This window comes from Plodia interpunctella, chromosome 14 (assembly GCF_027563975.2).
Source record: "Plodia interpunctella isolate USDA-ARS_2022_Savannah chromosome 14, ilPloInte3.2, whole genome shotgun sequence".
NCBI classification, from domain to species: domain Eukaryota; kingdom Metazoa; phylum Arthropoda; class Insecta; order Lepidoptera; family Pyralidae; genus Plodia; species Plodia interpunctella.
The window spans coordinates 5990891-6011165 of record NC_071307.1 but is presented as its reverse complement, the minus strand read 5'-3'; the positions used below and the strand labels follow the sequence as shown (position 1 = coordinate 6011165).

The window sequence follows — 20275 nt, the reverse complement described above, 5'->3', positions numbered from 1 at the left end:
TTTTAGTCACATTAGTTTATAAAAAGAATATTGAATTATATTAAGTGCTTCTAGATCCAAATTATTTAATCTTAGTTAAAAGTAAATGATTTATCTTATATAGAAAGGTTATAAATTACACAGCTGTAATTTATAGTAACGTCCCTAGTGAATCGCTAGAAATATATAAAAAAGCCATTTTTATCCACAATTCAGAGAAATAAGATCTAATAAAATAGGAAAATTGCCTAATGTTTTTGACGTTAGTTTGTAACGACTTAACTGAGCCCGATATTGATAACTCCAAATGCATTTACCTATTTTTTAACACAACTTTATTCAATGCCTTTTCAACAAGTGACGTGCAGTTGACGATGGATTCATTCATATTCAACAGCGCATTTTTATTTATACCATATACCGCTTATCGGATGATCACGGCGAGGCAAGTTTAGTTAGTTGCCGTACGGGCGGCAAACTAGTAGCTCGTATATTCCGCTCGCGCCTGTGCTGCCCTCTACTCGCGCCACGCCGGTTCTGACTCCTGTGACCTTGGAGCATCGGCTTGCGCCGTTCATTGGCCGCAGTACGAGACAAGTTAAACAACTATACATACTGATTCCCTAAACTATGATGTTTGGAACATATAATAGCGGGATAATGCCCGCGCGTCCCGAATCGCGCTTGTGGCAATGACACACGTCATCTGTCAAAATGACGTGAAGTTATATTTACAGACCTTTTAACCTCAGTGCTTTATTTTGAACAAGTGCAATAATGACTATACGAAAAATGTGGAATTCGTCTCGCGATGTATCCGGTGAGTTATTCATGTTCATGTTTACGCATTTTAAGGTTATGTAATAGTTTGAGGCGATATTCACCCGTTGCCTAGTTTGATATTAATACTCGTTTACATTATTGTAGACAAAGACGTGATCTCTGTGCGGATTCTATAAATAGCTCGGCACTGGCAGTAATGGCGGTTTATCTACTGCTTCGCGGTTTAAGCCCTATTACTACTTATTTGAAACCTCATATAGTAAAATTGTACGATGTTTGCCCAGTCATAGTATCGTTGGCAATGTTGGCATCCTCCCCTTTTTGTTCACGCTTCATGCTTGAATGTAGTGATAAAAAAGATTGCTGTGCACTAGCTGCTTGACTTTAACAGTTAAAACTTACAATAACTACTTATTATATTTTACTTTTAAATCGTATAGTTTAGAAAAAGCATTTGCATGTTTTACTATTTATGGGGAATATTCAAATGAAGCAACTCACATGATAAATTAAACAGTATAAATAAAGAGAAGTAAATAACATTCATGTTTGGCACTCGCTGAAAGTGTAAAATGTCAATATAATAATACTGATAGCAATTAGTGATAAAGATACAAATCGTATTATTTTTACCAACTTACTTATAATTACGCGTTCAGACATAAAAAATTCAAGGTTCTGTAATCTTGAATAAAACAGAATTGATAATGAATGTTGATATAAGATAATATTATTGAATAGATATAATAAGCATATGGAGCCTGCAGATTTTTATTAAAGGCATATATTTTGGATAGCTGTTAGATCAATCAATATCTAACTAAATTATCTTGACGTCAAACGTTGCCAATTTACCCAATGCTATAGAGTTATACCTAACTCTTATTAGTTATATATTATTGTACAAATATTATCTAGATACTGAACTGTTGAACTACACAACTTTAAATTAACCTTTGCTATGTTATGTAGTTAATACACTACATGAGTTAAAAATAAGTCATGTTTTGATTAAAAAAATAACTGTTGGCGTTAGAGGGTTAACAACCACTAAACATTTTCTGTGAGATTCCACGTACTTATTTTTTATTTGGTGTAATATACCGTAAGGGATACCTTCCTTAGTAACAACTAATTTCATTATTATAAAGGTTAAAATAGACTTCAATTTTATTCAAGGTTTGTTTTCGCATCGTTGATGTTCAACAAAAATATATATTTATTCCGCCCTCGCCTCACGACATTCATTCCACATTTTGAATCCGCTTAAATCTATAAAAAATATTTTTGTCAATATCACAAAAAGAGAAAAAAATAAACAAAATAGGTACATATTTATGTACTTACTATATATAAGAATAGTCTTACTATTACGAAACTGGAACTAACAATATAACATACATATTGTTAGTTCCAGTTTCGTAATAGTAAGACGTAATTCACGACATTAAATTGATGCTTGTTTAAGTACCATTACCACATTACGGAATCAATCAACATTACATGTATCTCAAAAACAACCCAATTCATAAGAATATTAGAAGTATATTAATCTTAATCAATAATAATAAATTTACATCATACTACTTTTTATAAACTATCTTACACTGGCTACTGAGCTAGTGTTTAATTATTTGTTGTTTTGAAAAAATCAACTTTGTCATTTATAATATTAGTTTGTCATTTACAAATACGTCGAAAATTTCTTATCTAATAAATATGTGAAAAATCAGGACACCATGGCACACACCAACTTCATTCTATAGATTTAATTTCAATGCTACTGAAGGATACGCTAAGTAATATTATTTTTATTTATTTATTGTTGACTTAAAATTTCATAAAAATTCCTTAGCATCTTTGCGGCGACACGTAATTTTTACATATCAAGAAATGGTTATATTTATTATTCACTATGAATAATGCAAGTATGCAAAACATTTACAAAGTATTTCACAGTCAAGCAAGACGGAACACGTGACTAGGGTGGATATAAGGTATTCGAAGTATTTGTCGTGGATAGAATTACAAATACCTAAAGTTACAAATCACACAAGGTTATGATATAAATCAACACGTCGTCAGTTTCACCAAAAGTTGTTATCAAACTTGTATTTTATCAACGCACGTCAAATATAAGAGATGACGATAAACGCCGTCAATACTATATGCGATGCAATAATTTTGATATGTTATATCTCATTCTCGTGATCTTGATTCATCATCAATTAATTTAAGAACTTTGTTTTTGTCGGTGGAGCATTTTCCATCTAATTCTGTCCTCAGCCATTGATTTCACCTCCCTATATAAGATCTTGATAGTTGCTCTTAAATTTGTTTGCGTAGATAATATTCTAAATCACTGTCGGTGTGATAATATATTTCAGTTAGAGTGTTAAGTGAGAGTTAACCGTAATAAAAAATCAGTATTGTATACCGAATCCATCAAAGTTCGGCACAGTATCGCGATAATGTGTAGTCGGCGTTAGGATAAACTAACCCCAAAGTACCTAAGTTCAGTTGTGATACTAATTAAATTTATTTACTAAATTATTACTTAAATATCCATGAAGGATTTACTAGCGATCTACTACTATATGATGTTTTAATAAATTGATTATATTTTAAGAGTTTCTAATTTTATATTCCATTCAGTACCTTGTAACCATTTTCATTCTTTGCCGCGCCTTGAAACAAAGATTTGGCTCTGATTTTATGAGCGGCCGTCATCCCTCTTTCGGAATTTGTTGTTGCCTTGTCAAAGCCTTTAATCGCATTCGTCTAGTACGACATCCACAGGATATGGAGCGGTCTTCTTCTAGCACGGTTAGGCCTATTTTATCATTTACAATTTTTACTTTCTTCGTCTATCCGATTATCTACTTAGTTATTTTCTCAAAAAATGACGAGTAAGTACAGGTAAAATTGTGCAACAATATCCTTTAACATTCATGTAACATGCAAAGCGAGTTGACGTACCTATTACAAAATGAAAAATTTTGTGCACGTCGTCGTCCTCCCGTATTTCGCAAAGTATCTATTATGTCGACCAATTGCCGATTATCATTCAGTCGGAATGTCTAAACTTTGTGCTTTATTTACTACGTGTACGGCGACGTTGGTAAAACCTTAATCAATATGAATGAACGCCTTAGTGGGACTAGTTTGTGTGCTTGGAATCAGAATTTGTTGCCTCTGAATCCTGTCTTACTTTCTAGTCTCTGTTACTGGTAGACTATCGAGGCCAACTGTTTCCTTTGTGTATTGATATTATTTTATATTCGCATTCGACGTTTTGAATATATTGATGGATATAATCTACAAGAAATATAGATAACACTTACTAAGACAGTGTTTAGAGATTTATACAAAACTCGGTACTTGATCTAATCACTAAGTTCACAACGTACGTCTTTACTGAACACATGAAAAACAAAATGTTAGTCCAATTTTTTTTGTAGGTCTTTCTCATCTGAGCGTTTGATCTCATCAGCCGTTGAGCTCAGGGCCCTTTCCTTTTTTTTCTTTTCCACTTCACTCGGTCGTTGGCATCCGTAGTTGTCAGACCATTGACCACGACGTATATTATCCAAAGTTTAATCGTTTTGATTATTAGAAAACATTGATCCTAAATTCGCGTATATATTACTGAGTGTAATAAATCGCATAATATTGTCACGACTGGAAATTTTTTGACAGAAATTTTGGTATTACCGCATTTCTGTATGTCATCACCTTCGGGTATACACGTGCAAAATGGGCAAAACGCCAATAAACTAACATTGAATTATTATCTGTTACTTTTGGCTATCTGTTAGTTTCCGATGAAGCTTTATGTTTAGTCTCATATTAAAATTTAAACTATTAACAGTTCACTTTTTACAGCCAGCTTCGCAATCACTATGATTTGGATTGCAATTGAACGGAAATCGTTTCGGATTTTTTTACCATTTTGGATAATTGTTGTTTTGACCATGATAATAACAACAGTTACGATTCGGCTTTGATCCAAGATTCTGGTAAACTATTTTTGCGATACTGAAGTGGCAAAAATGTGAGGCAGATTTATATTACTGTAAATTTAAGTAATCGAGATTTTTTATCAATCGAAAGAACAGATTTAATTGAAATAAATAAAATAAAGGTGTTTATTTACATTAAAAAATTGAAATATAAAAGCTACTACATTTACTTGATGAAATTAAGTTTTAAAAGTTCCAACCGTTAATAAAGCAGTAAATTTTTTTATGCACTTGTAAATGAGTTTACTTTTTAATACACTTCGCGATAATACCAAAAAAAAATTTTAGCACATCATTAATTTCATGGTTAACACGTTTTTGTATATTTGTTTTTTTTTTTATGTTCACAAGAATTGAGGTCACAATATGAGCTACCACGAAATCCGTAAGAACCTAAAAACTTACTGTGTTTATTTGTAAAAAAAAGGTTTATAGACAAGTGATTTACCAAAATGCACTGGTGGCTATTCTTATGTACAAAATGTATCTGTTACGGCTAAGCCACAAAGTGCGGCTACACTTCAGGATTTAGCCGTTACATATACACTATACACCTTCTAGCACAGCTCTTTGATGTCAGAATCCCTAGCGTGTTCCAGAAGGCCCTCATCACTCTCCAAGTCTCCAGTTTGTATAACCTTGTCTGTTTGTCTGGCATGTTTGTTTGAAAATCTTTGGAAACTCATCCTATCTCTGTCACGAATTTATCTTCCGTTTACTTTGAACAAGTTCCATTTTACGTCATTTCATTGAGATTACTCAGTATGTAATAATCTGAATTATTGTTTTATTTTTTTTATTATGTCTAGTTAGTGATCTCACTTGTTTTTGGGATATATCTAGCAGCAGATAATCCTTACATATTAAAAAAGTCCTCTGCCGGGTCTGTCTATCTGTCTGTTCGCGATAAACTCATAAACTACTTTCATATGGTTTTCACCAATAGATACGAGTAGTATGATTCCTGAAAAAGCTTTAGGCGTACAATTTAACATGTTTTTAACCGAGCGAAGACAGGACGGACCGCGAGTTTTTAAAATAAATTATTCGTATTGTTAACCACATAACTTTCGCTCAACAAAACAGCCCACATTAGAAATGATTGAACGCCAATGTAAGCGATTTACTAGGGCAAGGGCGTACCTAAGCCTCGAACTACGCGGAATCTAGCATGTTCTCTTGTTACAGTTTAAAAATAGTTTTCAAATAGGCAGTAAATAATTGAAAACTGTTTGTTTTTTTAAAGATGAATAGTGATTCATCATAATCAGCCATTTTTATGTAGTTACTGCTAGGGCACTGGCCTTCCTTGTGGATTACAATGAAGTATGGGAGTAATTTATAAGCAGTATGGGCCCAATGCGGATTGATGGATACTAACGACTGCAGCCGGGACCCACGGTCAGGTATCACTATTACTGGGTCCGTAATAAACTATGAAACTGTAAATCATAGCAAACCAATGAATGTTTTTTGTCGTATGATCATATAAAACCTAGTTTTATGACAGAGACAAACTTAGATCAGATAGCTGCAGTGGTAGGAGATTGTTGATTTTTCAATTCAAATAGTTATATCCACGTCACTGCTGTACAAGAATATAGTACTCATACATAAAATACCGTGTTTACGGCTGACAATTGAGCGTGTAATTTTAGAATGCAACACGAAGACATGTATGAGACGTAAATAAAACAACAGTAAAACAAACTACTTGTAAAGTGGCTAAAGCTGGTAAGGTGACATAAAAAACCTTGATTGCAATCAATTTGCATTGGCAAAACGAGCAGAAGCTACATATAACTAGATAAGTATTTAAATTTCGTCCCACTTGCAAGCGTAAAGTGATAACGTAATAACGTGCATATGACGCAGTTACTACATTATTTAAACACTGCTCATGAATAGGTATTTACTCCTTAAATTACTTTCATTATAACATACGTCCTCGTAGTCATAATCTGAACAGTTACACTAATCAATAAAAGTTTCCTAACTCGTTAAATTTTCAAGAAATTTCCAATAAGTCAGTCAATGTAAACAAGCTACAATTCTAGTTGTAATATTATTATCATGAATATTGTTGTCCTCATTTCTTATTCTCATTTTGTTTACCGAGTTGGTCGTTCTTGATTTCGAAAAGGTTATTGTCATCTTATCATCTTCTAAGCTGGTCTCATTACCAAAACTATGCAAATATATTTAGATGAATGCCATCCAAATGTAGGCGATAAAATTCCACGTTTTATTTTTATAACGTCTCTTTGGCCTTTAGATAAACTTTTAAATTTTAATGATATCTAATATTTTAATCTATCTGTTTTTCACTGATTGTGATATGACTCTTCTAAAATACACGTGTTTACATTATATTCTTACGTTTAAGTACTTAAAAAAATGTTTTAAAGTCAATAACTGTCTGTGTTCTGCTGTCCATCAATAATTGTGTGTGTTTGGATGGTATAACATTTATTCGATGAGTAATACCATATATTGGCCTTTCGAGCCTTAGCTTGAGCATAATTTGTATCAATATAATTTACTCTCTAGCTATATAATACTTGAATCTATCTGTAATATAATACTTGAATCTATCTGTCCTGTGAAAAGTTATGTTGCTTCTAATTAGGCTTTATGTAATTTTAAAAAATGTCTTTGCTGAGATTGTACTCTGTTATCTACTTAGACTTTCGGTTGTTAGTATGTCAGCCTCCAAACGGATTTAGATAAGAGATGTTCCTTGAAGATGAGATGTTTTCGTGTGTCTGCATTATATGCGTACAACATAATAACAACAGAAACAGTAAAGTTTACACCGAGAGAAAACTCACCTATAGTATTTTGACTCAAACATATAATTCGATCGATTTGATAGACAACATTTTAGTTATAAGTAACACTGTTATATGTATAAGGAAAAAAATATTTCAAATCTCATAACATATGGAATCATTGCGTCAATCCACAATGCAATCTATAGCATATGAGGCTTTACATTATAATACGCCTTTATTCTCGTTCTATATTTGGATGCGCGTTACAAATGTGGCCAGTTACATCTAGTTAGGCCAGTTATCTGAGCACATCCCTGGCCTGCGCGGCTATTTTTAGATTTGTTTAGTCATACGTTCACATTTAATACGGATGTACCCTGTTGGACATTTTAGGTTGAATGTTTCGCTCTATAAAATCTCATATTTGCATACAGTTTTTGGAAATAATTCATTATCTTGAAAACTTTGACAAAAACATATTTTTACTAAGGATTTAAACTTCCAAATGAAAATTCCAAAAGAAAGATCTGTTTCTAAGGTTTTTCAAGATGTTAAAATTTCCATTGTTCCCAAATGTTTTGATTGATCTTAAGGTTCTAATTTGAATTGTCCAATATCAAAATCTAAGTATTCTTATTTCATAGTATTATATTTTACTACATAACATGACAAAATAGTTACATCACATATTTATCAGATCGCATTAGTCCTTTAAATAGACAATACGTTACTTTTAGAGGACATACAAATAAAATTTTATTATATAATATTTTACTATATAATCAATTGGAAAATGTCCTCAATTTTCGCCACCAAAAATTCATACAGGCACTTTTTTGGCGTAAAATTTTAGATTTGTTATATACGAGTATATAAATATAGTATTCCTCAAAAAGTTACGAACAAAGTTTCAAAAGTACAAAAAGTTCTAACAGTACACCAGTAGGTGTACTGTTAGAAAAGGAGTAGGTACTACTCACTGAGGATATGACAACAACAAACCTTCAAGAGGAGCATCATAGGCCATAGTTATTGTTACTCATACTAAAATAGTCCACAGTCATCCTTAACCGTTGGACTTGGTCCAATACGATCAGTCGCAATTACATACTTACCATCTCATCGAGCGCTGGTTGTGTAGGAAATATTGTTTTATTTTTTCAAAGATCATTTACGCAAAGCCAACACTGAAGAGGTGTTTTTGTACCTTTTTTATTCTAATAAGTGAGATGGCTGCATATAGTACACCAAGGGATAGATCTGTGCAGCATCCATTACACCAATGGATGGATCGCTGTTGCAGAGATCTATCCCTGGGAAACCCTAACGGACAGTTCTATACAGTTGCCAGACATTGCCCGGAGTAGTATGGAGCTGTCATAATGCCGGTTCCACACTCTTCTCGAACAGTTTGCCAAACATTGGCAGTTCGATTTATTTTTATTACGGTTTTTCATTGCGGTAAATAAAGGCATTCATATTAAATACGCAAAATTCACGCATTCGTGCAAGTGTCCAGCAACGCATTTGAGCAGTTATATTAAACTACCTGCGCCCCGTGGTGTTACCCGCTCAATTAGTTAGAAAAAAATACATTTTTATGCACATTAGCGCCATCTACTTTATAAAGAGCCATTGACTAACTAGAGAGTGCTTTCAGAGTAAAAAAATCCTACACACACCTATATGTGTAATTCAGATGCTTCAATACCAAATGTCAGAAAAATTGGCCCAGCCCTTTCTGCGTGAAACACATACGCAGAAACTTTCGCGTTTATAATATGAGTGATATTGTAATTAAGTAATATATAAGTGAACACAGAATTGAATAAGATTTAATAAAATGATTGATCGATTTCGTTACGGCAGCACTTTACAGATGAAATCTTATCTTATCAATCTTTTTTTACGTCTGCAGATGTTCTTAGTACAGGAAGATTTCTGATCTTGGATTATTTTTATACTTCTATCTTGAGATATAAAAATAAGATTAACTTACTACTGACGCCAAACTCAAACGCTCATAATCCATCCGTGATATAATTAAACATCCTGAATATATTGCTTATTGCGTAAAGTTCCACACACTATTTTATTATGAATATTAAATGCCAGAATAAGTCAATAGTTATTGACGTAAATAAGACATCATAATAACAAACCCGAGTCTGAGGTAAACTGCGTCTGCGCACACCCATATTCTGATACTTTCAAACGGAGGGATTGCCTAAACAAAACCTGTTTCTTGCATGTCAGCTTTATTGATAACGCAGTATAGGCAGAACGAGGAAACCAATATATATTTTACTAGCTGCGCACCGGGGCATCGCTCCCGTGGGAATTTCTGGATAAAAAGTGTGGAAAAATCTACTGGACCGATTATTATAAAATTTGGTACACGGGTAAAATATGACCTGGAATAACACAGAGGGTACTTTTCATCCCGAAATTCCCACGGGAGCGAAGCTCCGGGGCGCAGAGGACTTGTTGGATAAGTAGGATTGTTGGATGTAAAGGACTAACTAGTGCAGTTCGGCTTACAACTATTCTTCTCCCCCTCGCACGGTCTTCGTCATCTCTAGAGCCACGCCCCATTGCTAAGCCGTGCTCCGTTGTTTTCTATAGGTTTTGACATTAACGTGCGTTAATGTATGTCGAAACTTTATACAAATTCTACGTTGTTCTGCAATGATCTATCAACGGATGTCAATGTGACGGAGGATGACGGAGCGCAACGAAGCAATGATCTTACATGTCAGATCACGCGTATCATCTTTGACGACATTAATTTTATTAAAATGAATCACTTTCCAATTGGACATTAAACTACTAGTGCTTTACGTACGAATGCTGTTGACACTTCACCACGGTTCAACTAATTGACTAATCGAGGTTTTCCTGCTTTGTGATTTACCGTTAAAACCGGTATTACTTCGAAATGTTCCGATTTGTTGAACTAGTTCAAATTACAAACTATCAACATCTCAAAAGACATGAATATCTCAAGTAATATGGTTACTGTTGCTCGGGGTGGCATCAAGTATTATTTCTTGGTTATAAATAACAAATATGTAGTATTAACAAATTAAAGGACGCGTAGCACATTACGCACTTACGTCGATGTGCTGTCTCTTTCTACCATACCGTGTACGCATCGTATAAAAAAGAGATACGTGTTGACGTAATGACGTGCTACATATTTTAAGGTAGCCCCCCAGGAAACGTTATGGAGTAAAACGTTACGTAATTCCTGAGAACTTGAAAAAAATGAATAAATTCCCGCCTTTCTATCGTTCCGTCATCGGTTTTCAGTCAGAAATTTCTGATCGGTCAGAAATTTTTTCACGTCGCTTTTCCATGACAAAGCTTTATTAGGGTAAGCATAACCTGATGATGCACCCAAAATCAGCACCCAACCAGGGAACCCTCAACGGTTTAGTGTACTGTCAGGTTTCTTTTTATATCACACGTGGAACGCAACAAAAACTATTTTATTGTTTTTTTATTAGCAAACTTAACTATTTGAATTTAACTGTACCCATGTCATGACAACAATTGTTATGCAAAATGTTCTCTGTTCTGAATCTTTTTTAAAAGGCTCTGTTTTCGCAACATCTAATTTTACGATCTCGTTTTGAATATAAAACTTTGAGCCATAAAATGTCAATTAGGAAAATGGTCACGAGATAGTAGGTATAAGTACTAAATAGTAATGTAACTGTTTCTTATTTTGCAATGCCGGCCCAATACAGTCGCGGCCCGATTCGCCGAAGTTTGGCGGATTCGGTATACATTTCTGGATTTTCATTGCGGTAAATACAATGAAAACCTATCAATGTATGCCAAATACATTATTACTGAACTCTGACAGATGTCGACGCGAATGCTCAAACATTGCATAATTCGTATGAGAGCTTTTATTTACCGCAACGAAAACCCAGCAACGTACGTCAAAACCGTTCAGTTTGGCGAATTATTTGCTGATAATGAGGCATGGATTTCTACTATCAAAACAATGCCGCGCCATCTATATAGAAAACACAGCGAATACAAAAAGCAATACTTTTATATGAAACATTTTCTCTTTCGCTCATTTCGCTACTCGACGCTAGATGGCAGTGAGTATAAAAATGCTAAAGACTACAAAGGGGAAATGAAAACGAGCCAATGCTCAGTCGTGCTCTGTAGCGACGACCACGACATTGACGTATGTATATCTGTAACGTAATATCTGCGTAATTTTGATATGGGGCATGGCTCAAAGTAGGAAAGCGGACCCTGGGCTTCGAGACCTTGCTGAGGAAGAAACCTGGAAAACAGATGTACAGATGACTTCAAGTAATTAAAGTCAAGTCAAATTAAATATATCAAATGTATATTATAGTTTTTTTTAAATAAATATTTATGCATCAACGCAACTTCTATAGTAAGTGAAATGGACAAAATTGACCATGACTGAAGTAAAAACTGATAAAACTGTCGGAAGTAACGCGTGAACGCTTCGCTTGCACTATGCTGTGCTTTTTGCGGTAATGCACTGCACTTGTCATAGACACGTTGGACCGACCTTGTTGTTGTTGTGTACGCTGTACTGGGTGCCTGAAATATTACGGCACGGTCCGTGTTACAAGAATCACGAGATTTTATGGACCCAACTTTTGAGGACTTTCAACATCACATTACGAATAGAAACAGCCCGCGGCTGTAACTAATATTTTTTTAAAATAATTTCTGTGTGAACAATTGGATTTATGTTACCCACCCAGTTCTACTTACATAGGAACATACAATACTTGTCCTTAATAAAGTACTATGCGTACTAAATTATTTCTCTCTCTCTCAACAGTGCGTGGAATCTATGCTTACTAATTTGCGGAAACAAAACGTAATGCCGTCGAAAAATTTGCCTAACATTGCTGGTTTCTCATTACGGTAAACAAAAGCACTCATACTAACTACGCAATGTCAGCATGTGTCTCAGTTCGGCGACAGTGTGGAGCTGGCATAAAATAAATATGAAGTGGAAAATGCCTAAAGGTAATATTTGGCAAGTGGAAATGTCCTCTGTACCTATATCTGTTATCAGGTTATAGATTAACATCAAATCGATGTATTAAACTGTCAGCCTATTTTGAATATAGAAACTATTTATTATCTTTATTTATCAGTTGAATTTGTTATCTGTGATATCGATTTGTCAATTTGATAACTTGGATTTATATCCAAAAATAATTATCGTCTATGTAAGCTTAGGTATCTACTACTGAATTTAAATTTAATTGAGGAACGGCGTAATTGTAAAAAATTAAAATAAATAACATTGATATACGTAAAAGTAGCCTACAAGTGGACTGGGTACGGGTTATCCAAGAATTGCAATTTGTGTAATCCATCAAATGCACATACCTATCTAATATTTTTTTTTGCTAATGAAAATGTTCACGAGTAATTTGTTGCTGAAAGTAATTAATATGCAAAAAAATGTCGTACCTAAATTCTCTAATAATAAAACCACCCATTTAATTTTAATAATTTTTACGCCATTTTTTAATTTGCAAATACTCGACAGGGTTCATATTGTACCAAGTTATAAACATGCCTAGTGCTTTGAGAAGACCATGAGAACACTGATGTATAATATGAATAAATAAATATTTAAAATAGATTTTGCCCGCGGCTTCGCCCGCGTAAATTTCCCACGGGAACAATTATTTTTCCGGGATGAATCCTATGTCCATCTCCATACTTCAAATTACATGTATGCAAAATTTCAAGAAGATTGGTCGAGTAGATAGAGCTTGAAGAGGTACCAAACCAACAAACTTACTTTCGCATTTATATTATTAGTTAGCATAGTTAGCATTAGGATTGAGAATTGAAATGTCGCTGGCTAAAAGACGTAGACGACTTTATTATATTAGGAAAAATTGGGTATGTTAGCACCGTGGAAATCTAAACTCTGGCGCTTGTCCCTTGCGCCACAACCGTAGTGGATATTACTGGTAAATTTGTCTTGCGCTCGTAGTGTCTCAATATAAATTTATTGTCCGCTCGTCTTTATCACGACCGCGCGTCCCCACTCGCGTACTTACAGATAATACGTCAAATATTTATTGTTCTAAAAACCGCGATTACGAAGTGCGATAAGATTTGTTCTTGTGACATCTTGTGATTTAAAAATTGTGGGATTTGATAAGCTGAAGCTGGGATTTAGTGCCGTTGATAGTGACGGTGTTTTATTTAGATTAGTTTCGATTTTGGTACGTAAATAATTGTTGTCAAGTGATGATTTATCGGAATCTTTGGGTCCGGCCATTGCGCTCTCATTTGTGTACATAACTGACATAGGCGATAATCTCACAAACTTAAGATTTATTTAACTCTCTCTCATCTGACCATTGAAAATAAAGATTTTTTATATAAATATGAGAACGTCCCGACCAAGAGCGTGTATGAAATCCTAATTAATGGTCTAGCCCTAGTTTAAATATATTCAAATGCCCTAAATGTATTCAAACCTTCATAAAAAGGAGCTTTAAGAAATATTTTACAAAACAGAAGACCTTACTATGTATGTCATAACAATTATTATGTGAAAGTAAAAGTAATGACTCTTTTAAAACCCATTTGAATATTATATGACTGGAAACTTTTATACCTACTTTAATTAAATATTACAATCAAAAGCAATAGTAGTTACTGGTTATGTTAGGTTAAGAATTCTTTAAATCTCAGCAGTAACTGAAACCTACCTACTTATTCATATTACATGTAGGTGTCAGCAGATCAGTAAAAAGGGTCCAAGAAGAAGCAAAGATCAATCTTGAGGTTCCCATCTAGCACAATAATATAATAGATAAATGTAGGCTTAAATTCTATGTGCCATCAACTCCTAGGTATATATATGGTTTATTTAAAAATATTATATCGGCGAGGTGGTTACTCGAACTGAACAGCTCCGAAGAAAAATGTCATGAGAATAAAGATGATACAGAGGTAGTAGAACTCATTATTGCACCATTAACAAAGGAGTCATAAGAATGCATTGAACGCAAAGGCGGACTGGACTTATCGCAAATTAAATTTCTTACAGTCGACCTTCGGTTGGAAAGAAAAAGGAGCGTACGAAGAGGGTGCTGTAAACTTAATAGCACTAAATAAAAAATATAACAAATATTAAGATATACACCTATGGAGATGTAGAAAAAAGTAGATATATAGATATATATATAATACGTTGAGTTAATGACTTTTCTTTAAAAGTTAAGATACATTAAGATATCATAAAGATTGATGAGACTGCGTACTTGCTTAAAGATGGACAAGGTTGCCTTGCGAATAACAGAGAAACCACTCAAATAGGATTTTTTCATGACATATCCCATTGCTGGACAAAGGTCTCCCCCTTATTTTTCCACCCATCCCGATCCAAAGCAAAGTCTGGTATTTTTTACCACAATAGGCTAAAGACAAGAAATAAAAGAACATAAGTAAATAAAATCCAATACAATCATCAATCATTAATAGATGCGAACTATTGTATTACTTGGTGTCATTGTATTAAAAAGTCTCAAACCAGATGCTGACAAATTATATCATAACTTATCACATGATCAATAACAATCCATTTTTCAACATCATATCTCGCCCCGTATGGTACAAAATTAATTGCAGCCTACTGTTAGATCTAATTGCATTCGATTGTTCTAGAAACCAGTCCTCAGCTAGGTTATTGATAAATCAGTGTTGGATGTCGATAGTGAACTATTGATGAATTGTCGATAGTTTATCGATAGTTAAGTTCGGCAAAAAGTGTCGACACGTGTCAGTAGTACAGATAGTGTTGATAATAACAATACTAGTAATATGATAGTGAAACACTCATTGTTATCGATAGCATCAACAACACGTCTTACGTAGACCGGGACAAATATCTGACTATGCCGTTCGCACCTGGCCCTGGTAGAAGGGGATAACCTTAAAGAAAAGCTTGATAACGTTAGTGATTATATATATGCCGCTGGGGATGCCGATGACCGTGCGAAGTGGAGAAGAACATGTAGCAAAGCGGACCCTGGGATGACCTGGAACTCTGGGAAATGTAGGAAAGCGGACGCTCTACGGCTCAGGAAACAACCCACAAAACGCTCAGATGACGGAGAGCGACAGTATTACAGCAAACATTGGTCAGATTTGATCATAAACAATCAATAAATAGAATATTGATATTGTGATCAATTTTGTAATACTACATAATGTCAAACTGTCAATAATTCCTGAAGCGATATCGATAGTACTGATACTATTAGCAAGTACAAATTGATGGTACATACCATCGATATCCTGAATAGTTTAAAGTTTTTCGGGGTTATGCAGAATTCTTGTTAATTGTAATAACTGTATTTATTAATAACTTGCATATATGCGGTTTTGGTTAGCGATAACAGCTAGCTGATTGATATACAAAGTAGCACACGATTATAAAAAAAAATCTTGTTTATGTAAATAGGTCTCCATACATAGTGCTCATTCAGTCTTGAGCGGACTGTATGGGATTAAAATCCTTCAAATTCCATTCCATTCAAATCAAAGTTCTATATCTAACATTTTAGGTCTTTAAAAGTGTACCAGTCAATCCAATTTTATGAGCAGATATATATTTCCAATTTTCCAATTCAATGGAATATTGTTAAAAACGGTGAATGTCATTGACCGATATAATAAGCACTTTATCAGCCAATTGTGATAAAAAATTAAAAGTGTGCCTTGATTTTATGGAAAACATTTAATTTTTTTGGAACAATTACACCCGTCTTACGATGTATCGTATCACAATGTACATCAACGCATGTCAGTGTCAAAACCTATACAAAACAAGGTACCTATGACGTGCTGCGTCATCGCAACGAAGCGCGACTGAACAATGGGACATGGCTCTCAGTCCACAACCCATGAGTCGGATTAGAACTGTCCAATTAAAATTTTACTATATGAACTCGTGACGTGACTGTTTTTCTAATTTAAAATACATAAAGTACAATAACTACTTACGTAGGGGAATAAAATAAATGGCAAGTACGTATAAAATATATTATTTTATTAATATATTTCTATGGTTGGTTGTAAGGAAGCAGTAAACTGAAACTCATAAATAAGCACATTAAGGGAATTCACATATTCACAGCTGTAGTATTTTAATTGACACATTTCATCTCCTATTTATAATGAACAAGGTTAGTCTGTCAAACTGTTTGGATTATAAGTAGAAATGAGTGTCACGGTCAATGGATTCTCAAAAGTTAAAATATAATTGAAACATAAGTAAAAAATATTTTATAAGTAATTTTAGCAACACCATTAGCAAAATTAAAGTCCTAGAAATTTATACCTCTTTACTCCAATAGTTCCTTTACTAATAGAATGGGGTTTAGTTATTTTACAGTTCTCGACATAGCCGGGAGAATTATAAAGTGACAAATTTTGTCGATCGGAAATCGATCTAGCAGTTTAGCCGTGAAAGCGGAACAGACAGACTTTCGCATTATTAATAGTAGTAGGATTTTTATTATAATTTTCTACTTTTGTTTCCTAGTGCACAATCAATATCCAAATCCTTTACATATTATAAAAAGAAGTTGCGTCAGTCCGTCTGTCTATATGAACTACTATGATAAACCACAGAAAGGATTATTGTATGGTTTTCATCAATGTATATTGGGATTCCTTAAGATTTAGGTGTATAGTGGTCGTATTCATCATAAAAAGTAATGATAAAATATTTTAGTGTGATTACAATATGTTAAGCAATGCAACCTGTATTAGCGCTATACGTTGGAGATAGTATCTATTGAGTATTGAGAGATAGAAATTCATGCAGACTCGTTGGGTAGGATACGGAAAACTCCTTCCCAATATCTTAGAATGTAAAATAAGTTAGTCTATGTGATAGTTATACTGTTTAAACTTAAGTTATTTGATGCATGTCGTGTTTACCTATAAGTGGTTGTTGGTTATAAGTTGCTTTATGTAAAACTTTATATCTTAAGTATTAATGTAAATAAATGTTGGTGAATCTTAATTTTAAAAAAAATGTAATACCTCTACCACTTTTTTAAATAATATATTGAGAGTAAAGCCAGAATTATGAAGCTCTGTGGTCTTAACAGACTCCTGTACCACAATATAATACAGTACTCTGTATTTACTGTATTGTATTCATCGGGTAGAGTGGTTGTCCCTCCTTAACTTTCGCCACTTCCACGGCGAGTACGTACAAGATTTCATGTTCAGTTATTCCTATGTTCACTTCCTAAGATATAAGACTACGGATATAGGAATTTACATCGTGTATAGATGCCTTAACTGAAGTGTATCGTATCACGCGGTTTCAATTACAACCGCCTCGCTAAACGAGCTACCGTCAGTATGCGTCACTGTAGTTTTATTTAGCTATTTAATGTATCTCATTTTGTTCATACGTATGATAAAACATAGAATCAAGTAAACGACACATTGGTCTATATTTTTCAATATTGCTATTATGTTAGCTATTTCATCTCATTAATTCGTTTTTATAGGTAAAAGCGTGAACATTTGAAATTAAACTCTCAAGAAAGACATTTTTTTGTATTACTGGCCACCGAAATACTTATATTTGGTTACTTGCGAAAAGTAACCAAATGTAAGTATTTGCTTTTGTACCAAATGTAAGTAAGTACTATTTATTGTAAGTATTACCCTTACATTATATTTTTCCTGTTTCAAAACTCTTTTAAAGTGAGTAATAAATTTCAGTTGCCTTTAGTTAATTGGCATCGTGGTAGTGATTATCGAAGAATTAAAGCCCTATTTATAAGCATCAAATTTTCTTCCTCCTTGAGCAGTCCTTGCATTGTCAAAATGTATTGTTACTTCCTCGAGTTTATTTCTCACTTCGTTGACATATTTAACACCAGTCAAATGAACACACCCAGTTCAGATATAATCAGCCTGTTCCTTAGCGATAATCAGTATATCGCCGACACTTCATTGAAAGAAATCTGTCAATCAAATGTCCACACGACCTTTTCTTCGAAACAAGATTCTGACGACTCTGGTCCGTATCCGAAGGTTTTGCAACGAAAAAACTCATTGTAAAGTCGAATAAACGACAAAATTGTCCGCGATGATTAATGCTTTATAAATACAGTCAAAACAGGTGATCTTGCAGATTTACGGAGAGATAAATGTTATTATTTGGTCAATGCAGCTGATTAATATTTGATGTATGCCTGTACATTTTTTATTTGATTTATACTATAATAATATAAGTAGATATACAAATCTTGGATGATTGGAAATAATAATAACAAATAAATAAAAAAAGCAGAGTACCCACTGATAGTAAATTACTATCATTACTCTGCTAATATTAAGATAAACCAAATTTTATACAAATATCACAATATTGTTCTTGAAATTTCATAATTTTATAAATTGTTATACTTAAATTCACCGACTCCTTCTTTCATCGGAGCCCTTGAGCTTCGGACCCCAGGATTCGCTATATTACTTAAATTCAAAAACATCTATCGAAATCCCAGTTGAAATAGGAGTATGTAGTTAAACTCTTATTTTTGCATTAGTCCGAATTTAGTCTGACTTTAGTACTAGCCACCTCAGTCAATTACTTAATGACTGATCTACGGAAGTCCCTTATTTGGCAGCAAAGAGTCCATTTGGGTCACACAACTCAGCTGATCAACAGAAGAGTCACTTTGAAACTGCTCTCACGGATATTCAAAAGCATATTTTGTCGTCCTGTCACCTCCTGTCCTGAACTATCGTGCTGTCTTTCTATCATTAGATAGAAAGTCCCAGGGACAAAATCAGTTAATATTTTGCATATTCAGATAGACGTGAGTCTAAATTGTTTTTTGATTTGTGTAAAACGTATTGTTTCTTGGTCAATTTGATTATTTAACAAAAATCTATACTAACTTAAAATTTGTACAGAATTATGTATTTATTAGTAATAAAATTTAAATACAATCGACAAGAGGCATGCGAGATCCTTTTAAAAGATAAACATGTCTCTGAAATCGACATAAACATACATAATATAACTAAGAAAAAAAATCAACCGGCAGTTTAATCAATTCTTGACAAAGCCTTGGAACAAATTGCCGGCGAAAACAAAAATAAAGAAACAAACAATTTATAAGTCGTTAAACATTACTCCTATCAGCGAGACAATGTAAGCAATTAACTCAATTCTATATAAACGCGATTTCTTCAAACCACATCCAGCAATGGGCGGCAGTCAGTCTGTAACTGGACTTATAATAATATGCATTGAAAATTTTAGTTTACACACAGTTTTAGTAATTTTCTACATAATAATTTGCTCATGTCTTCTCAGTGAGATTCAGATCAGATTTCTAAAAACCGGTAAGGCGCCACCGATTCAACATTAGCTGTGACCTTGACTTAATACAGGTCCTTTAACAAGCAGTTGATAGGATGCACAGAGCAAGAAAGTATGTGCCATGGTTTGTGGGAAGAATCAAACAGAGAAGCAGTTTTTGACCTATTAAGTTCTTAAGTATTTCAAGAAGTGGGTGGGCCCTCAGACCACACGCACTTCCTACGGCAGTCTAAATAGGCTGCCGTATTTTCTTTGTTTCAGCCGACTTGTGTCCGGAGCCTATTTAAAGACTTTCATGTCGTACAAGAAAA

At 33.9% G+C, this 20275-nt stretch overlaps 1 protein-coding gene across 2 annotated transcripts in view; it reads left to right on the top strand.

Moving 5' to 3' along the window:
* The first annotated feature begins 434 nt into the window (after positions 1-434).
* The window catches only part of for (foraging), a 99556-nt gene continuing 79715 nt past the window's right edge, over positions 435-20275 (top strand). The window contains exon 1 of one of the 2 annotated variants that reach the window (XM_053755120.1): positions 435-799. The gene's annotated coding sequence lies outside the window, so the exon portion shown is untranslated. Of the gene's footprint in view, positions 800-13618; positions 13819-20275 lie in introns of those variants that run through there. The other variant, XM_053755121.2, reaches the window with a different exon arrangement.